The sequence below is a fragment of the Dromaius novaehollandiae genome, chromosome 6 (assembly GCF_036370855.1).
Source record: "Dromaius novaehollandiae isolate bDroNov1 chromosome 6, bDroNov1.hap1, whole genome shotgun sequence".
Classification (NCBI taxonomy): domain Eukaryota; kingdom Metazoa; phylum Chordata; class Aves; order Casuariiformes; family Dromaiidae; genus Dromaius; species Dromaius novaehollandiae.
In genome coordinates, this window is record NC_088103.1 from 11,728,194 (window position 1) to 11,748,972 (window position 20,779).

Consider the following 20,779-nt stretch of genomic DNA (forward strand, 5'->3'; position numbering starts at 1 on the left):
ATTTGAGGGACAGTAACAGTTTACATAGTGGGTATGCTTTAATAAAGCTATGTGCCAGAGCATATGAAAGTAATGATTTTATCTGTTCTGTTTTTTTAATCTATTTACTTTTTAATAGATACCAACACATTACCAAGTGCAGATTCTCCCTTATTTAGTATTCTAAGTAGAACCAAAATAACTATACATAATCTTTTAGCATATTTTGCCTTACACCATGCACAAAACTTCTCCATAAGGAGATCTACATTTACTTGTTAATTGATTGCACTGATCTGCAAAGTGTTTTCTGAACTTCTACCAGTCCACGGTTTGCTCATGAACTTAGCGGTTACTATAAGCCCTGGAAATTTTTGACACTGAAATGAGAATGTGGTATTATTTCTCCTAGATTCTAATAAGTACATATTTAATAAATACATTCTTAAATTTGTATTGTTTGGATATGTCTATTTAACTGTTGCAACTTTGCCAACAGGGTAGTAGGAGTTACTGAGGGACCTGACTACGTCAGGAAAAGCAAGTCAAAATAATGCATTTCCTAGATAAAAGAGTTTTTGTTGGATATCTTAACAATTTCCTTTTCTTCGTGTGGCTAAGTTTCACTTTGTTCCTTCCCAGCTGATGGAGAGAAGGTTTAATCTCTGGTGGCACACCTTCTGGTCTGCTTACAATGACCTTCACACCTTTCTTTTCTAGTCACTTTCCCATACAGTGGGTTTTGACATGTGCAGTCTTGTCTCATTGTGAACCCAATCACATCTTTATCAACCTAGCCACTGAGGGACAGGCCTCTGGCCAGAGGCTGCAACAGTATCTCACTGTTGCAACAATGAATTTACAGTGCTTTGTGTGTGCAAACATACATGCATAGTACATGGAGAGCTGATAGTGATTTCTAGATAACACTAGGCAATTGGGATGTATCATAGAAGACTTTTGTGATGTGGTTATAGAGATTCCCTAATCATCCACTGTTCACACCTGACTTAAAATTAGATGGTAAATAGACTTAGAACAGAAAAAAAAAAAAACATTTTCATTATCTCCTGAAAAGCAATTCAGTTGCAGTTCATGGTAAGCACTGAGTGATGGGGAGAAACAGTTCATTGTTTTGACTACCATTCCTCAGCTTGTTAAACAAGGCATTATGCAGGGACAGATGTATGAAATCTGCCTAAAAACAAAAAGCAAAACCAAAAAAGGCCATAAAACCCACTTTCCTTCAGGTAAATACAAATTTAGATGCATAATTAATTAAACACCTACCGGTGTTTAATTAACATAATTAATTAACATCTACCAGTTTTAGAACTACTCATGTAGTCTTAGCTCAGCCCCCTAAATCACAGACACCATGATGCAGTTTTTAATTACAGGGGCACACGTTAATTCTTTTCCACAAAAATCATCGCCTTATTTAGTGCACAGCTAAATACTTGCAAATAGAGGGTAACTTCAATCCCTCTTCCCTCCTCCAACTACTTCATTGATGGTCAGACTTGGGATACACAGCTCAAGCACAACTGAGTTTGGCCCTAAACAAATAAAACCTGCTGCTTGTGAGCATTCACAGAAATGCAGATTGCCAGGAGAACTTGAAACCCAACATTTTCCCAACAAAAATGGCGTTTCACCACATCTACTGGTTCTGAAATAAAAATAGTATTTCTGGAAAAAATAGCTGACATCTTTCCAAAGCCTTGTTTTGGGTCATTGCAATGATGCACGTGGACCTAATAAAAGAATGGCTCAAAGCTGATGCGTGTGGGTCTATGAAAGGATGGTTCAAAGTTAGTCTGTTGAGAAGCATGGCTTTTACGGACTTTTAGTAGCAGTGTGTCCTGGTGCTACTCTCTCCCTGGCAATCTCTATCTCCATTACTTATTCAAGTGTTGTCTTGCAGGCATAAACAACTACTGCATCATCTCTGCATTTGATGTGAAAACGGCTCCTTGTAAGAAGGCTATAATGATGTTTTACAGGCAAACACCAGAATGCATTAAGGAGCAAAGAAACTTACTCATTTAATTTCCATCCCCTTTTTCCATTTGTCAAGATTAATACTCATTCAATAGTCCTCCTAGAACTGATCTCTGCAAGCTCAGGGTGAGAAAATCACAGTTCTTCCTGAATCTAAGTGTTTTGTGGCACCTGAGAGATATTAGGCTGAGTTTTATTCATAATTTTGTGTTTTTCTATACATCAATAATCTGATAAACGGAAAACACACAATTCTGATTTTTACTCCACCCTCACCAATTCTGTTCATTGCCAGTGATGCTGTATTTCAATATATATTTCAAAGTGCATAAACCACAAACGATAACACGATTTACTAAGAAATCCTATGCAGTGCTTGGTTTTTTTTCAAAACATTAGACAAGACACACTCAAGGGTCTGAAGAATATCTATTGGTTAAATGATGCATTAATTTACAACTGAAGAAGCAATCCAGATAAAGATTACAATTTTATATAAAAAAAGTCTCCGGATAAAAGTGGAAAGACATGTTCCAGTCTAGGGAAGAAAACAACAACAGAGTCCACATGGAAAATTTTACTGCAGTAAGAAAATTAAGAGAGAGTTCTGAGTAATTACTACAGAAGATCTAAAAATTCTTAGCAGTAAGCAAGACTGCCATTTTTTCTGTTATTTTCTAACTATGAAGGCCCAGTTCATGAAAATTATGGTAATATTTTTTATAAAGCCCTACGAGTTGCGTAATACTGGTAATAAAAGAGGGCCTCACCTTACAATAGTTGATTATATTTTGCCGGCCACCCATGTTATGCTGAGTGCCTAAACAGCCCACAAAAGGGTATTTCTGTGCATTTCACTTGAAAAGGCACTCTTTTTCAATACGCAGTGCCCTTCATTTACTAGCATTATATCCTATCCCTCTCTCCCTTCATTTTGCCTTCCTCTTCCTTCAAAAAAAAAAAAGAAAATTAATAGACATTTGCTTTTCACATGAAGATGGATTCCTGCCTAAATTTGGTGTTTGGTTCATTACACTTTCTTAGAGATAACTGAGCTCTTCATTTTGCAATAATCTCATGCCTTCTTTAAGAAGCTTTATTCAAATTTACAACAAGCAAAAGAACAGGGAATCAATTTCAGACAAATTCTGGTAGAAAAAGCATGACTAAATTACAGTTTCACACAGCAAAGCATAATCATGTTAGTAGTAAGACTCATTTATTAGACCTCCATAAAGGGACACGGGAAAGGAAAGCCACCCATATCCAAATAGTGATGTTTTTAATTCCACCTTCTTTTAAAGCTTTTGGTGCAAGTTGTGCTGCATATATACTCAGGATGCAGATTATGGGGATCCACTTCTGAAAACTAGTTTAGATAACTGAAATAAGCCAAGCTGCAGCAGTGGGTTGAGGTCCCTCTACAGTCCCTCCCCATTGTCAGAGGCACTGGCAGGGGAAGAGTCATCTCCACTATTTCAGCTGGATATCTGCATGTATTTGAAGATAAGCTGACTTACCCAGGGAAAGTGCCCATTTCTCTTGCTGATTGGAAGGAAACCCTAATCAGCTATCTGAGACTTAGACAGTAACTTTCACAAGGTTACTGTTAGGCTATTATATATATCCCAGGTAAGACCACACTGAGACAGCAGAAGGAAAAGGAGATTGTTTTTTGATGGGGTCTGTTTTCAATGACAGTAATAAGCCTAGAAACAGATAAAAATTATGGTGCATAAGGAGGAAGAGAGGGAGAAGGCTCTCCAGGATGGTTTGGATTGTGCTGTTTTCAGCAACAATATATCAAATATATTAAACCCTTTACTTTGAGAACAGAACTGATAAAATCCATATGATGTACAAAACCAGACAGAGACCTAGCAAAGGGAAGGAAGTATGCTATCAGCACATTTGCCAAAATTTGCCAAATCCTTTTTAGAGAGAAACAAATTTGGATTTAACAAAATCACACTTTTTTTCAAATTCATTCTTCATTACGCCAAGATAGCCACTGTCATTTCTTTTTAAATCCCGAAAATCAAAGTATGAGTAACGCCAGATACTATGGGACAGAAGAAGATAAATGGCTGGAAAGACAACAGAGCAATCGATACCTGTAAAAAAAAGCCAAAAAGAACAGCAAGTGAAAAAGATGTGGGTGCAAAAGATAGCAAATGTATCATGCAGAACAGGTAGCACAAATTGCCTCTAGGGCATTTTGCTTAGACCAGAGAGGATAAAAACAAACTCAGAAGAGATCAAAGAGGAAAAAAATTAAGTCTTGGAGAGGGAGAACACACTCAAAGATCTAGAAGAGAAAACGTAGCACAGAGTCAGGCAGCTATTTGGTGAGATCCTACACTTTATATGGATCAAAGGAAGGACTTCAGAAGAGAGTGTGTTTGAGCAAGAAAGCAGATTACAGAGATCAGCATAAATGATAGGGGATGGAGAATGTAGTTACGCAGGACAGAAAGTGAAAAGGAATAGCTCAAGATGAGCATTCACACAAGCGGGAATTCTCCTGGGTGCAACAGAAAAGTGTAATGAGCTAGAAAGCTTTTGCCAGTGCCAATCTTGTCAGATTAAGTCAATTTTATCTTAAAAAAACATGAGACAATTGTGAGCTCTTTGGGCAACCATTTTTAATATGTTTGTTCTCACGAAGAGACAAGATAGCTCTTGCACTCAAAGAACTATTTCTCTGTACTTATGAAAACAGAAACCAAGACATCTTAAATATAAGTATGCAGGTTCTTCATACGCAAAGAAGGCCTTGCATTCCTGAAAACCTGTCTCTTTTTTTTCCAGATGTATTTCTTGGTCTAATACAAGATATTACCTCTACATACAAACTTTAAAGATAAATTTTAAATTTAAAAAACTTAAATCAACACCAAAAAAATGCCATATGCCAAAATATATTTTCAATTAGAGCTACAGCTTAGAAAATCTAGCAGAATCAAAGTCATCAAAGGGCTAGCAGATAAACTCTGTTTTCTAGTTAGTCCTATTTCAACTATTTCCTGCTGAGAGCTGGACCACATTTGTGCAATGATAACTTGCAAAGTAATGTTCCACCTGTAATTCTTGATTACCTCATGCTATATTTTAATTTTTGAATTATGACTGAAACTCTGAAACTATTTCATAGTTCTGATTTGTGTCTATATCTTAAATTCTTTCTAACAGCTTACATTTCAAAACTCTCAAAAACAGCTACTATACCAAATCAAACCTCTTCAAATTTGGTCCAGCTCTTACCTTCTAGGTGGACTAGTTTGCATAGACTTTAGGCCTGAGCAAAATGTGAACATAAACTCATTGTCCAGTATACTTATTAAAATCACATGCTATCAACTACCACCGTTATGTTTACGTTATCCCTTTTCTGACAATGCTTAAATAAGAACCAAATCCTCATTCTTCAGAATTTAGTTTAAATGAAGACTCCTATCTATCTACAACATGGCACAGCAATTTATAAGATTATAGTCCTGAGCCAAATGATTACATATTATGTACATTTCTCTTCTTTCCCAGACTTTTGCAGCCAGAAAAGCAAACGGTTTCAAGAAATAATCAACGAGCAAAATGAAGACATCAGACTACAAGATACAGATATTTTCACATCAGTTACTGAATTAATGATTTTTACGTGTAATCTTGCAAGAGCATATTATAGGTGGAATTTCTGCTGTAAATAACTCTTAACTGCCAAGATGATCTTCTCATATCGCTTTTTCTAGACAAATTGATTTTTTGCCAAGATATGCAAGTATAGGAACACACACATTGAAAGAACAGTAAACTGAACAGGAAAACTATAAATAATGAAATCAAGTTACTTCAGGAATATTTGTAAAATATGCCTGGAAATGACATATGCTTCTGCTCTTCAATAGCTCAGAGCAAAAGAGGCAATCACAATTTTCAACAGGATGGCACCACACTACTGATTTCTATACAGTGTATCTGCATTCAGCAACAATTTGACTTGGTATTAAAATGATACCTTGTGGCCTTACATGGAATCAAAGTTCCATTTCACAGGTCCAGTAGATACACAGAGTAGGAGACAGCCCTGCCCATGCAGCTTAAAATCTGAACATGAAAAGGTAAAAAAAAAAAAAAAAAATTGAAGTAAATTTCTCCAGTATCACACCAGATCAGTGCCAAAACAAAAACATAAATATGGGGTTTTGTAATACTCTGTTAGCTGCACTGTAATGTCTATTCACAGGGTTTCATTCAGGAAGCATGGATTTGATTTCCCCTAAAGTCACTGGGCAGTCCACCACTGAATGCACCTAACAATTTATTTCATGCTCAAGTTACTTTGTCTTTTGTCTTGCACTAGCACCGTGCACTTACAGACTTTTAAGTCATCATTAAGTCAGAAGATCAAAACAGCCTTGTTTCACATTAATTAAGATATTCCCTCCTTACAAATGTGATGCTTTTTGCTTTCAAACCTGCAGCTCTCATCTCTTTCTTGATCTTTGATTATTTTCTGGTGATTCCATGTTACAGCTATCTGAATTACAGTTTAATGGAAGAGGCAATTCTACCCATAACTCATGAGACCAAGGCCATAAGGAAAGGGTCTCCTTGTCCGTCACAACCTGTCTGCAGCTACATTTCCACCTAGCAAGCATGACTATACAACAGAATGAATTGTTCTCATAACATGGCTCATCTACATGATTTGCAAAGCTCAAAGAGACAGGCTCCTTTTAGCTTTATTACCAGGAAGAAGAAATTAAACTTACGTGACTGGAAATCCTGTCTTGTCCCTTTGGCAAAGCTGTCAACATCTCTCGTCCATTTTCCTCTGCTCAGCTCAAGTTTCCAGGCCTAGATGCACTACAGCAGGAAAGTTACTTGCACATTTCCTGGAAAATGTATTTCATCAGACGTGTTTTCTGGCAGGAGTGCTTCAGCCTTTGTCAGCTGTTCAAGAACTACCCATTGTCACCAAGACTCCTTGATCCTCCTGTCTCCCGGTCCAGCAGTCCGAAAAAGCTTCCTTAATTTCCATCTTCAACACCTATCATCAGTACAGACAGTTACTTCTGATTTATCTGTGCATTGCTCTCAGCAATGGTTGCTGTTACATCTAACATTAGCTGCTATCCCAGCGGCTTATATAAGTTTGAGGGATTTGAAGAGAAAAATGCATCCCATCTATTTTTTATTACTTCAGAAGAACTGAAAATTTACAAATTCTTTTTCAGGTAACTAAGCAAATCTTACCTTTCTACAGCCTAGACAACATGAAAATAAATTGTGTACGGCACTGCATACAGCTGTCAAGTCATTTTTAAAATAATTGGAAAGGCACTGACAGTAAAAGAATAATTTTGTTTTAACAACAACAACAATAACTATCACTCTATCATAAAAGTCACATGTCAAGTGTATTAGAGTTGGGAGAAGTCTGTTCAATGAAATATGTGGTATTCGGTCTGGGCATCAAAGCATGAGAAGACCTGCCATCATTCAGACAAGCTTACAGGAAGAACAACCACTACTTCAAATGCAGCAGTTGTTTATATGTATGAAGTTTTACACATTCAGGTAATAACACTGAAGCTAACATTATGTATGTCTTTGCAGTATTAGATCAAAAGGGAGTAATATGAAAGCGCAATCCACAATATGGAATACCAGAGCAAGTGTACAACATGAAACTAATAGCCATAACTCGCAGCAAGTTAAAAACAGAAGCATCTGTCAAAAGCCATATAAGGTAAGATCTGGATGCAAACAGAGGAAATAATTCAACAGAATGCTAAAAAGGAAATTAAGCAAAGAAGCCAGTGAAAGATCTCTGCAAAAGGCTGTTTAGAAGGCATGAACCAGATGAAAGTTGTTGAAGTAGAAACCACCATTACAGACACAGAAAAGCCAGACCTCTCAACTCTCTCTTTTTTGGATTCCAATTTATATAGCTGGTCTTACTGTAACTTAGTGACAACTGAAAAGTTGATAATTGATGAATCTAGGCAGAGAACTATAGCTTTTGTCTTAAAAAAATTCTCCTCTCTATTCCTTGTAGCATATATTTAGAGGCAAAATCGTATTTAGTCCTCAGCAGCTCAGACTATGCAGAAAAGGTCAGATGAAGATGGTAGCAACAGAGGGAAAAACAGGACTACCTGTTGTTCACCAAAATAATTGTTCTTGGATGATCTTAAAGAAGAGGAGGTTGAACAGGAAATTAAGAGATGCAGCTATAAATAGGTTATACAGAGACCAAACTCAACATACCAAGTTTCATTATTTTGCCACAGAGGCAGAGCAGTGTAAACCAAATGTTTGCAAGCAGGAAAAACATTGAAACAAAGGATATAGAAGACAATTTCTCTAACACCTCAAATGTAGGTCGTATTTTGGCTAAAAATTCAGAGTAGCAATTACAAATGCAACCCTTTTTGAAACAGTCAGTTCTGATGAGATGAAGAGCAAGCACCACTGAGGTTATCTAATGGCACTGGTTCGGTTTGACACAGTGATCTAGCACAACAGCTTCCATAACAATTGTGGCGATACTGCTTTAGCCAGAGAATGTTCTCAGTGACAACTATCATTCCTTTTCAGACCAAAGAAAAGAGAAACACAAAGACCACTTTCTATTAAATCCCCAAATTTGCATTTTCTGTAGTTTCACCATGCTGCATGCTTATGTTAAATTTAGCACTCCCAAGACCTGCTGATCTAATATTGTTTCTTAGTCAGCATTCCCACATTTTATGTTTTTCATTGTTGGTTTTTACACTGAATGAGAACCTCCTTGTATTCATCTGGATTACACTTTACTCTGCTAACGTCTTTCTTTTTTTTCTCTCAACTGCTCTACTTCCTACAGCCTTTTATATCCAACTTCTCAAATGTTAGCAAGCCCTCCTAGATTAATTTTGTCAGCAAATATGATTAGTGTAATCATTATTCTTTCCTTTATTTGCTTTATTTTCTCATGACAGTCCTTTTGCAGAAATTTTTAACTATTGGCCATGGCTTTAGTTACCTCATGAAGGTAATACAGGTCATTAAATCTGTATCTATTAGATTTCCCATTTTAATAAAATTTGTCATATGAAAAAATACGGATCGTAGAGATGCACAAAAGCAGACTTCATTGAGTGACTTATATCACACTCAGTACATACCTAAATACTGAGGAATGCAGATGCTATTTGGCACTTGCTCAATTATATTTTTATTTTCAGCTATTCAATAACTAATGAGATTTTTTCTTCCATTTTGAAAACGGAGAGTTTTATTTAACACTTTGCATTACAATCTGTACACAGCTGTAACTCTAGTTCTGCATCTATGCAGGAAAACATCAAATTGGTCTGTTGGACATGCGCCCTCTTCCATTCTTGTCTACCTCCCGATGTTCTCAATGAGCCCTCAGAAGATGAGTGCCAACAATTCTGAAATTTCTTTTGTCAATTCTTTATGAATTCTGCTATCTGGGCCAGCTGATTTTATACATTTAGATGATAAAAGCTGGTGAAGCAACAAAGTTGTTCCTGCCAAATTCAAGTCACTGAAAATCCAGACTCCCTATCCCTACGTGTTTCAGATCTAAAAGAATGCCAACAGAGGGATGAAAGTGATTGGTGCGCAAAAGGGCTCTGTGTTAGAGACAGGAGAGGAGGAAGAGAGTTTTGCAATTTATGAAACTTCAGAACTTTAACAGAGCTTCTGGAGTTTCACTCAACATACTGGAAAAGGCATTTCTTTAATTTCTTATTTTCCAACTCTCTCCAAACATTGTCTTCAAGCAGCTGATTTTTAAAAGAAGTTTTAAAGCTAGAAAATCTACAAAGATGAGCTAGTTTTCTGTCGGTACTATCCTGTAGGCTGCTTGGGGAAAGAAAGGTCATGTCTTCATGCAGAGAAGAGGAGAATTATCAGAACTCAGGAAAGAAGGGAATAAACTGCTAGTCTTGGGAATAAACTGCTAGTCTAAACTTGCTACTCTTTGTGATGCTAAAAATTTACTACATGCAAGAGAAGCAAAAGTTATAGTAAAATGAAGCTATTACAGATTGCCTGCACTGAATTTCAGCTTCATAGCTTTTTATTATCTTATATCTCTTTACTAAACTGTATTTTCCTCTTCTAAGAAACTGTAGCATATAAAGTATGTGCTCAACAGCTAGCTCTCGGTTTCAGAAGAAGGATCTATTAAAGTTCAGTCTGCGTTTTACAAAGCAGTTGGACTCAAAACATCTCAATTCACTGTGGTAACTAGGTAAAGTATAGCAATATTCTCTTAGAACTGTAACCTGTTCTCTGGTGAATTACAACACAGACAGAACAAAGGTTAAGAAGCTGCTCTTTGTTCCTCCTGCAAATTGCCTGATGGATTGACTCCTGGTGTTCAAGAATGTTAAGGAGTCTCCCCAACCAATTCCCAAACACACCAAACACAAGGGCTAGAACTGTGAAACATTCACAATTCCTTAACGTCTTCCCTTTTACCTCATTGCTGTCTATATACTTACGTACAACAGTTTGCGCCAGTTCATGACAATGAATCATAATTAGTGTTTTTCTTTAATAACCGATTCTTCCTAAACTGAGCACCTGTTTTTAAATGCTAGGAAACCCTGAAAAGCACACATTTAGATCTCCTCCTTCTGGAAGCTTTTGCTTTGTCCTGTGAAGTTCTTATCTAGACTACTAGACTACTTTGTCTAGTAGTTAGATTTTCAAAGATGTGAAAATCTGAGCAGGACACACAGGATTCCTTGTATTTTAAATGCAATTTGAACACCTCACTGCCTTTTGTATCAAAGAAAAGTTCCTCCCTTAAGCATTTTACTGGAAAGAAATGAACATACATATATACATAAGCCCTAAATACACTAGAATTTTTCCATCTGGAGCCAATCGCTTAAAGATAAATTATGTACATATATTCAAGCTAAAAATGAACTTCCCAAACTAGGTTAAAATCAGAGATGTGGAACCCGAAAGTTGATGTTTGCACAGGGTTCCGATTTAATGTTTACCATACATTTTGAATGTAGAGTTTGGAGACAAATCAGTTCTCATAGACTGAAATCCCCAGGGCTGTTCTCATTCAAGTTAGATTATACTGTAAGATCAAGTAATTTTGTAGCATTTCTAACATTGAAAATTGATAATCTGGTAACACTGTTTTCATGACATCTCATCTATCAGGATAAGAAGATTTGTCTTCATCCAACTGCAGTTAGAAAATAGACCTTTCAGTTTTGGAATGTAAACTGACAAAGTTTGGTTCTAATTCAGGTGTATATATATACATACATACATATATGTGTAGGTGTGTGCGTGCGTGTGTATATTAGCATACCTGTATCAAGAGTTCTTCATGGACATGCTGTATTTAACCCCTGCTACACTCTAGATACTGTCTCCTGAATTAACTGTTATCACTTCCTTCCAGGAGATCATCCAGTTATCCATTTTAGCTTCTTTCAAATTCTTTCACCAAAGGGGGCTATTTCCACCCTTTCCTCAACTAAAAGTTGTGGCCAGCAGAAGACAAGACACAACAGAGGACATAAGCCTTGTTCTGTCTGTTCCAGATTTCATGAACAAAGGAAAGCAAAATGTACTGAGCTGATGCTCCCTATCTGCTTCCAGTGTGAATGTTCAGTTCAGCCTTAAAGCAAGATATGGGAGTACTGACAGATGAGTTTTCCACCCAGTTAACGTGCCTTCTTTTGTTAAGAGATTCATCAAGAGACAGGGCACTGCAAATACTAAAAGTTTACACAGTCCAAAAAGCAACTGAAGAAGTATGTAAACCACAGAATGCCAAAGGCTGAAGACAGCATCTTGGGGAAACACCATTACATTTGCCCTATTCTTTCACTCTTCTGTATGCATCCACCAGCTTGCAGATCTGTCAGAGACAGCACACTGGGCTAGCCAGATTCTTGGTTTGATCCTTATGATTGAACTTACCAATATTGTAAGTCTTAAGATTGTAACTGATAGACTCTCTCTAATTCTCGTTTAAAAAAAAAAAAAAAAAAAAAAAAAGGAAGGTGTTTTAGGAAGGCTTCTACAGGAACTTCCTGATGGTGACAGAGAACCTAATGTATGTCATTCTCAGGCCAGTGATCTGCAGAATATAATCCTACAGTGAATGATAAGGCTTTCATTGAAGTTGCTGAGTCAGAGGAAAAAGGGTAAAAAAAAAAAAAAAGAAAAAAGAAAAAAAAAGAAAAGAAAAGGCAAATAAAAACTAACAGGCAACTGAATGGAAACAGGTAAATTAGCAGACCCTAAATTAGCCTGAAAAGAAACAGCAAACAAAAGTTAATTTAGCAATCCTGAAAAGACGATAAAAATCCTTTGACAAATGATGACACAGTAATTCATATTAGAAAAGACTCGTAGTCATCATAGGCTCTTTTCTGAACAGCTTGATGTGTTCTCTAAAACATAGTGTGTCCAAATGCCCACAAACATTCAGAAAATCTGTCACACCGCCTTCTCTCTATCTCAGAACATTAAATATTCTTGCTTGATGACCAAATCTGACAATCCTTATTCACATCTTTATTCCCATCATCTCTGATAAGACTAGTTATGAGTGCAAGGATTACTTGCATGAGGAGAAGTTTTGGGTAATGCTCACAGGTTGAAGAAATTATTACATTTCATGAACAGGAGGTGGTCACATGATTACCTGCTCAACTATAATGCACATGAACGAGAGTAATCATTCAACCTTAACTTTCACATTTCCCTACTTAACTTACTGCAATGTGCAAACATAATGCAGAACTAATGTGTGGGTTTTTTTCAATTTAATTTAAATACATTCCTCATCCATTTTCAGCTCCAGCAAAAAGTAACACAGACCTAAGTAGAAAGGCTTGGGGTAAGGAGAAAAACATACTTTTTTCAAAAATGTGCACTGAAAAAGAGTGCAGCACCAGGTTAACTCTTGTCTTCCTCAGATGATGTTCTTCAATTTCTTGTTATTCTCGGCTCTTGTTAGACCCTTTAAAATTCACCTTGTCTCTAAATTTCACCGTTCATTTCCTGATTAGGAAGTCCTCTCCTCCCCTAAAATAGTAAATATTAAACACTTCATAGTATCATTTTAGTATAATATGAGCTCAGTGCTTAATTTGAATGTTAGCATTACTTGAGTGTTCAAGACACCCACACAAGCTGAGTGCACTCAGCTCTGCTTGCTTACCCTACTAACATCCATAACCCACTAAATGAATCATATTATAATCCGTCAAGACTTCTGTTGTGTATTCCTTGAAACAAATACCTGAAACATGCAAGCTATCGAATCCTAAGCTGGGTAACTATATCCTGAAGTTTAGTACACACACAGAGACTGATGTATTAAATGATGCCTCTCAAAATTCCTCTTTTTAATCTCACTTTAGAACAAACTTCTGAAGAAGACACCTTTTGTACAGCTAAGTAGATGTTCCACATACAAAACTATCTGCTTTTGCCTTTACAGGTAATTTAGATATTTTGACAACTTTTTCACCAAGAATAGTTGGCATCTTCATGCATTTTTATATTTAGCACTCTATAGACAGTAACCAGTTAGTCTCCGTATTGCCTCAGCTAATTTTTAGCATCATAATTACTATTATTACTACATACTATTTAAAAATCATCTACTACCAAGGAAAACATCCCTGCATAAAAAATAAATATACTAACGTGCAAAAAGGTTAAGCTTTACGGGAAGCAGACATTACACAGGCACCTAGAATTACTTAAAATTTTCATTTACTCTCATTGAGATTTCTGTTCCTGAAACATTTAAACACAACCAAGAATTCAATTCTTTCTTACTAAAATTAAACATCATTTTCTGGTTGTTTTCAATCTCACTCTTCTCTGAAAGAACATACATTTTTTAATAGTGAAACGGAAGACCAGAAGTCATCAATATATACAAAAAACCCTCTGCCATTGGTGTAAGCCTGCTAGCAAATTCCCTGCTTTCTACTGACCAGTTACATCACTGGCTATCAAAACATATCCATTAAAACTCAACTGTGTCCTTCACTTAGTGAAGCCTACTATAGTTTCTGTTTCTGATTCACATCATCGGAAGTTCATGACTTTACCTTAACTCCATGCTGCAACTTGTTTGTGTAATACTGTAGCAACAGAAGTATTATGGCATGTGTTTCCAAGCAGGATTCTACATTCAGAGAGGACGTATTCCCTAGGCATTCCTACATTCAGGGAGGTGTATTCCCTAGGCAACAGCTTAACAACAAAGCCTCACCTTCCCATGTAACCATATGCAAATGACTATCATCTGACAGGTGCTTCCTATGCTATCATTCAGACAAATGATTACTCAGAGATTTATCTCGCATATAAAAAAAAATTATACTTTTCTTCATCAATATCCAACAGAGACAAGGTTGCTTTGAATGACTTGTTAGCAGCTGTTAAAATACCTGAATGGAAAAGTTGTGTGATACAGGACTCATTAATGCCATTCAAGAATAGAAACAGCATATGGAAGAGCAGCTCTGGAGAGAAGTGAGGTGTGGGAGATAAGAGTTCTCTAGCAAAGCCTGAAGTAGATGGGGGAACTCAGATTGAGTTTAGACAATTCACTTGCTGCATCATCTGCCAGGAAAAAAATTATATATGTTTTTATATATATATGTGTGTGTATATGAAATTTAGAAAAAAAATAATTATAAGAAAAATTTGGGAACCACCTTGGTCAGCTGAGGACTCAGCCTGTTTGTGCTGACTCAGTTCCAATCAAGAGAACTCTGTGGATGCTACCTGTCAGACAGGCTACTTTGAATGCATTTTACCATCTGTCAAAACAATCTACTAATCAAGGAGAACATTTCTGCATGTAAGATACACTGAAAAATGTGTGCCAAGATCGATTAGAGCAATGTTTACCTGGTACCTAGTGACTTTTTTAATATATGTAGCTGCTCTATCTCTGCTGATGCACCACAATTTTCCATTTAATTCTTACATTACCATTGTAAAGCAGTCAGAATCTCCCAGGTAACTCTGCTGGAATTCAGTCTAAAATACATTGGTGTTATATTCCAACTCTCTACTTATGCTGCTCCCATTGTTAGGCAGGAAGTTACTTCTATTTCATAATCAAGAGCTTGTTGCGGAGTAAGCATCAAGGCCGTCTGAAAAAAAATTACATGAACAAACAAGGGAAATGCAACTTTGGAGAATATCGGGAAGACGATTTGCCCTGTACAGATCATGAGAAGTCATTTCTAAGTTAAGGGCACAGCCCTGGTAGGAGCAGCTGCCCAACAGACTTCTACTGGCATGGCTTTCCCCAGTTCTTGGGATTTCATTGTTGACACTGGTGGCTGTGCAAAGGCACTGAGCAGGTGGGTCTGGAGATTTCTCATCTTGTCTTGGACCAAAGTAGAACTGAAAAACTAAGCTGATGCAACTGGCCAAGAACTGAATCGCCATGAGCACTGCAGAATTATAAAAGACAGTTTAGAATCAAAACTAGTGAAGACTGGACAGACTTGGGGAAAATGGCTACTCAAATACCACACACACTATTTATTTGTCATATACACAGGTCAGGGCCTCAAGTAAACTCCACAGACTTCAAGTGTGCTCTTCCACATTTGTACAAGCTAAGGTATGAGCTCTTAATGTATAAAGTATGACTAGTCACTGATGCAACTGTAAGAGCCATAGCTCATTAATACATATTCATTATCCAATTCAGTGCCTTCCACTGCAGAACCATTTCTTTCAACATACTTTTTGATTTATAACAGAGATTCAACCATTTTTTGTGGGAGACGGTTCTGAAATTATAAACTTGTCACTACTGGGCAGACTTTCCTGCTACTCAGGCAGAACTTCCTCTTTCTCAGTCGTATCTCAGTTACAGTCACATGTATCATGCTAAAAATTGCATCTGCTTCCCTCCAGGTAGTAACTGACTTGAGTCTTTAATTAATCTAAGTTACATTTACAAAAAGCAACCTGTAAGTTTTCAGTTAGTATTATTTTGTTCACATGTTTGAGTGCTGTAGTTATGTATACAAAACTTTGTATACAAGTTGTTAGATTAAGTCAACAATTAGATTGAGCTGCTTTGTCATTTATCAATGGCTGCCTTTGGACAAAATTATTTCCTTTTTATTTAATTTGTACTTTTTTTTTTTTTTTACTCTAGTCAAAATTCAGAGGTTTTAGAGAGTAAATCACTTTATAAGTGGAACCAGTGTGAGACAGAAAACCAAAGCATGACTCTATTAATAACTGTCCAATTACATCGAAAAAGAAAAAAAGGGCAAATTATGAAAGTCTGTGAGGTTTCACGAAGATGTAGAATACCTGCAGTTTTTGTGGGCCCTCAGATGCTAAATAAAAGTTACCTGTTGCACTTCCTAATCCTTCTTAATTTTCTCTTCTTATCATCCCGTTTATAATGCATTTCTTAATATGTGAAAAACACTCACCATCAAAGAAACACTGGCCATGTGCTGAGACAGTAAATGCCTCAGGGCAAGCAGCTGTGCTTATGGGCCTAGAAAGCAGTTTGCTCATAATGTGGCTACTGTGAACAAACTATTATTGGTGCCTGTAATCTGTTTATCAAGTGCAATGAGTGGTGCAGTGGATAGATGCTGGATGAACTGGCATAAAAGACCACCTAGATAATAAATGGTAAGGAGCTTTTTAAGGCCTGAAGCACCAGTTGCACTTTTGTACAAGCTCTCTCTACAGTAGAGGAATGGCTTCAAGCAATTAGACACAGCAAAATTCAACGTCTTTTCTGGAGTCCTGTAAGATGTGCCTGAACCCTGATCTACTGAGTTCCAATCCAGTTCATCTTTCCTCTTCCTATGAGCTGTGACAGATGTATTTTTTTAATATATAGTGGCCTCCTCACAGAGGCCAAAAAAGTCAAAACTTAAAACACACGAAGTTAACCAGATGTTACAGTTTCTAGGAAACTGAGACTCCTATTAGCATAAGTGGTATTGGGAGTGAATCAGCAAATCTGAAATTCTTGTAATTCGATTTGTAAGTCTAAATAAAAACTTTACAACTCACTCAGGGTTTCCAGTTCTGGCCACTGCCTTTTCACTATTAAAGACTCCTGCCATAGTTATGAACATGGGGAAGCAGTGGCTTGATTAGACTTGGAAAGCAAATCTTTAATAGCGCATGTTATTTGAATGCTTGTAATTTTCAGTTTTCTTTTCAGGAAGGAATGCAAAATGAAGAGTATTTACCAGAACCAACAAGATCATCTGAATAACTATTAACAAGCATACCAGAAATTAATCCTTCAGAGCATATGCTGATTGGGCTAAGGCATTTATGAGTTCACAGGTATTTAAAGTAGAATGAAATTTCAAAGCAGATTTAAAGTTCTTACAGAATGTCTGATTTAGCTTCCATTTAACTTGTGCCATGATCTTACTATAGATAGTAAATTTTTTAATATTTATTATAACTATATTTTTTTAATGTTTTAACATTTAATATTTAATTTTAAGTATTTTTAATACAAAGGTAGAACTGATTTATCTTGCTTTGATGACAGCTTTTATCCAGTCACTGACACAGCAAATTTCATACAAGATTACAGTAGATAAACCCAGAATACTATTAACTGAGTCAACGCTTCAGATTTTCTCTTAAACTGTGATAGAACTTGAAGTGCAAGTGCCCTACAAAGAAATGCTTATTCCAACAACTTATGGAAAACAGAAAACAATATTTAGGTTGAGTTTTTCTTTAGAAATCAGTGAAAGTCTGCAGCATCAATTACATCTCTGTGGCATAAGCTTTCAGTAGTAATTGTATCACGTTACACTAGACTGATTTTAGTCCTACACAGTTATGTGAGGGTGAATCAGAAGAGCCCATAACGCTTAATATGTCTTTCTGAAAGGTGTCTTAGAATTTGTGCTCCCTCAGCATAGGTAAAAACCAAGAAGTACCAGCAGGCAATCTGAAACATGGTTAACGCCAACACTCTGCCTTACAAGTATTATCCTAACACCCTGTTTGGATGGATTTAGACCAAAATTCTCTCCTCCCTTAGCTTCGATAGAACTGACAGTTAGACATTCCATAACCCATGCTTCCCCTTCCTCTAGACCCAAGCTCCTTTCCTCCTTTTTCTCTTCAGTACTTCTCCTTTCCTGAAATCATCTCATCTCATTCACTCTAATTATTTCTCTGAAGGTGTGTCTGCAAAATTTTGTTTGTGCAAAATTCTGAGTTCTAGATAGTAACCCGTAATAGTAAGACCAAAAGGAACTGAGAAGTGTACAGTGAACTAACAGGTTCACTGAGGTGCGTCTGCTCCAAATAGAGAGAGAGAGATGAAAGATCATCATGGATTCTCCATGCGATAAGTCATTTTTTTCTAGGCAACCACTCTGGAAATGAATTGCAGTATAATGCAAAATACTACAAGAGTTAAAAGCTTAAAAAAAGTAGGAGACTCTAGAATTCTGATTGTTCTATTGCAAATTTATGTTAATGGAAGCAGGCACATTCTTTTCATATTCTGTTACTGATCTCTGTTAGAATCCACTGGCATGGTCCATTATTGCAGTTCATATGTTCAATAAATGATGATGCAACAGGGATGCTAGTAGACTAGCTCTATTCTAGTCCCTACATATGGGGGGAGATTTCAGTGAGCAGCTTCCTAGGGAATATGGAAACAGAGAACAATAACTGTCAGTCTTGGCCAGAAAATGAAAGTCTTTTTTGCTCTCCAGGGACTTCTGCTTTGTTAGGATGTATGGCTATACAGAGATAAATTGCTTGGAGCATATGCTTATGGCAAGGAAGCAGATGTCTGTGGTAGGAGAAAAGAGCAAATATGACTGGGCAAGAAAGAAGGAACTATCGGCAAGCACCTACAGCTGTGCACTCAAACACTCATGATCAATCTTGGCTTTCTAAATCAGACAATCCAACAGAACGACAGTACTGCTTACAATAAGTAAATGGTTAATATTTTAGTAATCATTAACAATTAGTATTTAAATTAACACTTGCCTAATAAACTTTAATTGAAAAAATATAACAAGATAGCAGGCAAAGACAAGCATGCTCATGTGATCTTATTTCATGCTCTGATAATTTCAAATATTACCTGTGATTCAAAAGCAGTAACAGTCAAAGCCAGTGCAAATATTTTTTACTCTTGTTTATAGCAAACTTTGAATAACCAAATGTCTCAATGACAGGAATTAAAAGAATACAGTGCTAATGGGTGCTCTAATTTTTAAAAAAATTATGAAAATAATTTTTCCTGCAGTGGGCAATCCCCCCTCAAGATTTGAAGTTCATCTGTGGTACTCACCCATGACTGCATAAAACTTTCACTGATCACTGAACTCTCTGTTAAAGTGCCATGGAATCACTTCATATTTAGAAGAGTGACATTTGCCCTTTGGCTATAGGCCACAGATGGTTAAAGCTGATCTTCTCCCTATGGATGCCACGTATCTCAAGCAACTCAGTGCACACCTATAAAAGCTATATCCTTATTATAGTGTTTGAGTGCTTGACTTTCATTTAGCAAGCTCTTCTACCCCTTGTCATTGTGTCCACTGCCCTCAGTTCAGAGATCATTGTTCCTCAGCTGGGCTGAGGAGATCCCCTCTCCTCTTTGGGAAGTAAGCTGTAGTATTCGCTGACTGTTGCCAGCTATGGGCACCTCTCTTCACCACATCACCTGTTGCCTGCCTCTAGCAACAACAGTTATTAAACAACAGTTGGTTAGGGGCATCACGCCTTAGCAATTGAAGGAGGGAGCTCAGAAGAGCTCGACTCACCTCCAGCCTGAGGGCCTCAAAGCATCTAAAGATGTGGGTTAGGGATCACTGTAGCTTAGGCTAAACTTTAATAGTGCGAACAGGAAAGGAGTTATGGCTCAAACCTAGATTATGATTCAGGCTTAAAATGCCATACAAGCATACTTCCACAGTACTCTTTCCCTCGTTTGCGTGATACCTGTATTTTCCATCTCCCTCTACTTGTATGCAATTGAATCACAGAAAGCAGTAGCACAGCTATTTTTTCCAAATGCTGAATAAAACAGTGGTTAAATTAAATGAAAGGGTTAAGATACAGAAGTTTGAGGGGGGGGTGGGGGGGCGCTTTCAACTGTTTGCAGGTCCTTAAAACAGCTTTATCAGCGTTTTGAATAGTGATAAAGGTTGTCATCTGGCTGAGAGCAGGAGTGGCTACCATACTTACAATGCACAACATAATTAAGAAGATAAGGATAAACCAAATCTGGTGAAGTCATCAAGGTACTGTGGCTAAATGAGCATCTGTTTGCATCATCAAACCCTGGCCTTAGTTGTACTGCATGTCAATGGCCATTCACTGTTGGCATAAGTGTTCTCAGTCCCTCATGCTCACTCTTGGCCATTCCAAAGCACTGACCAAAGACTGATCTGTCTAAAATAAGTATGTATTGTCTTAAATATAATCGCCTACATATCTCTACGTTCTCTGACACATGTAACCTAGACTGGTCGCACAAACAGATTTTCTGGAACAATTAAGCACATGCTGCACTGCAGTGCAGCAGGAATATTTTACAGCACGCACAACTGCTCCTGGCCTTAAGCATTGAAAAGGTAAGATTACAGAGACAGTGCGTGAGAGAGCATAGGAAGAGACTTTCCTCTGTCTCTCAGCTGATGCATTTCTGGTGCTTTCTCTTGCTGAGTTTGTCTTTCTCTTCTGGTTATTCACTGTGCAAATTACATCATTT

The 20,779-nt window shown here is 37.0% G+C and overlaps 1 long non-coding RNA gene across 1 annotated transcript in view; it reads right to left on the reverse strand.

Moving 5' to 3' along the window:
- Window positions 1-5,975: 5,975 nt before the first annotated feature.
- Window positions 5,976-20,779, reverse strand: part of LOC112997110 (uncharacterized) — a 79,716-nt gene continuing 64,912 nt past the window's right edge. Inside the window, exons 4-5 of the long non-coding RNA XR_010389835.1 lie at window positions 6,756-7,033; window positions 5,976-6,087 (exon numbers count right to left, since the gene is read on the reverse strand). This is a non-coding gene — a long non-coding RNA (uncharacterized LOC112997110). The remainder of the gene's footprint in view (window positions 6,088-6,755; window positions 7,034-20,779) is intronic.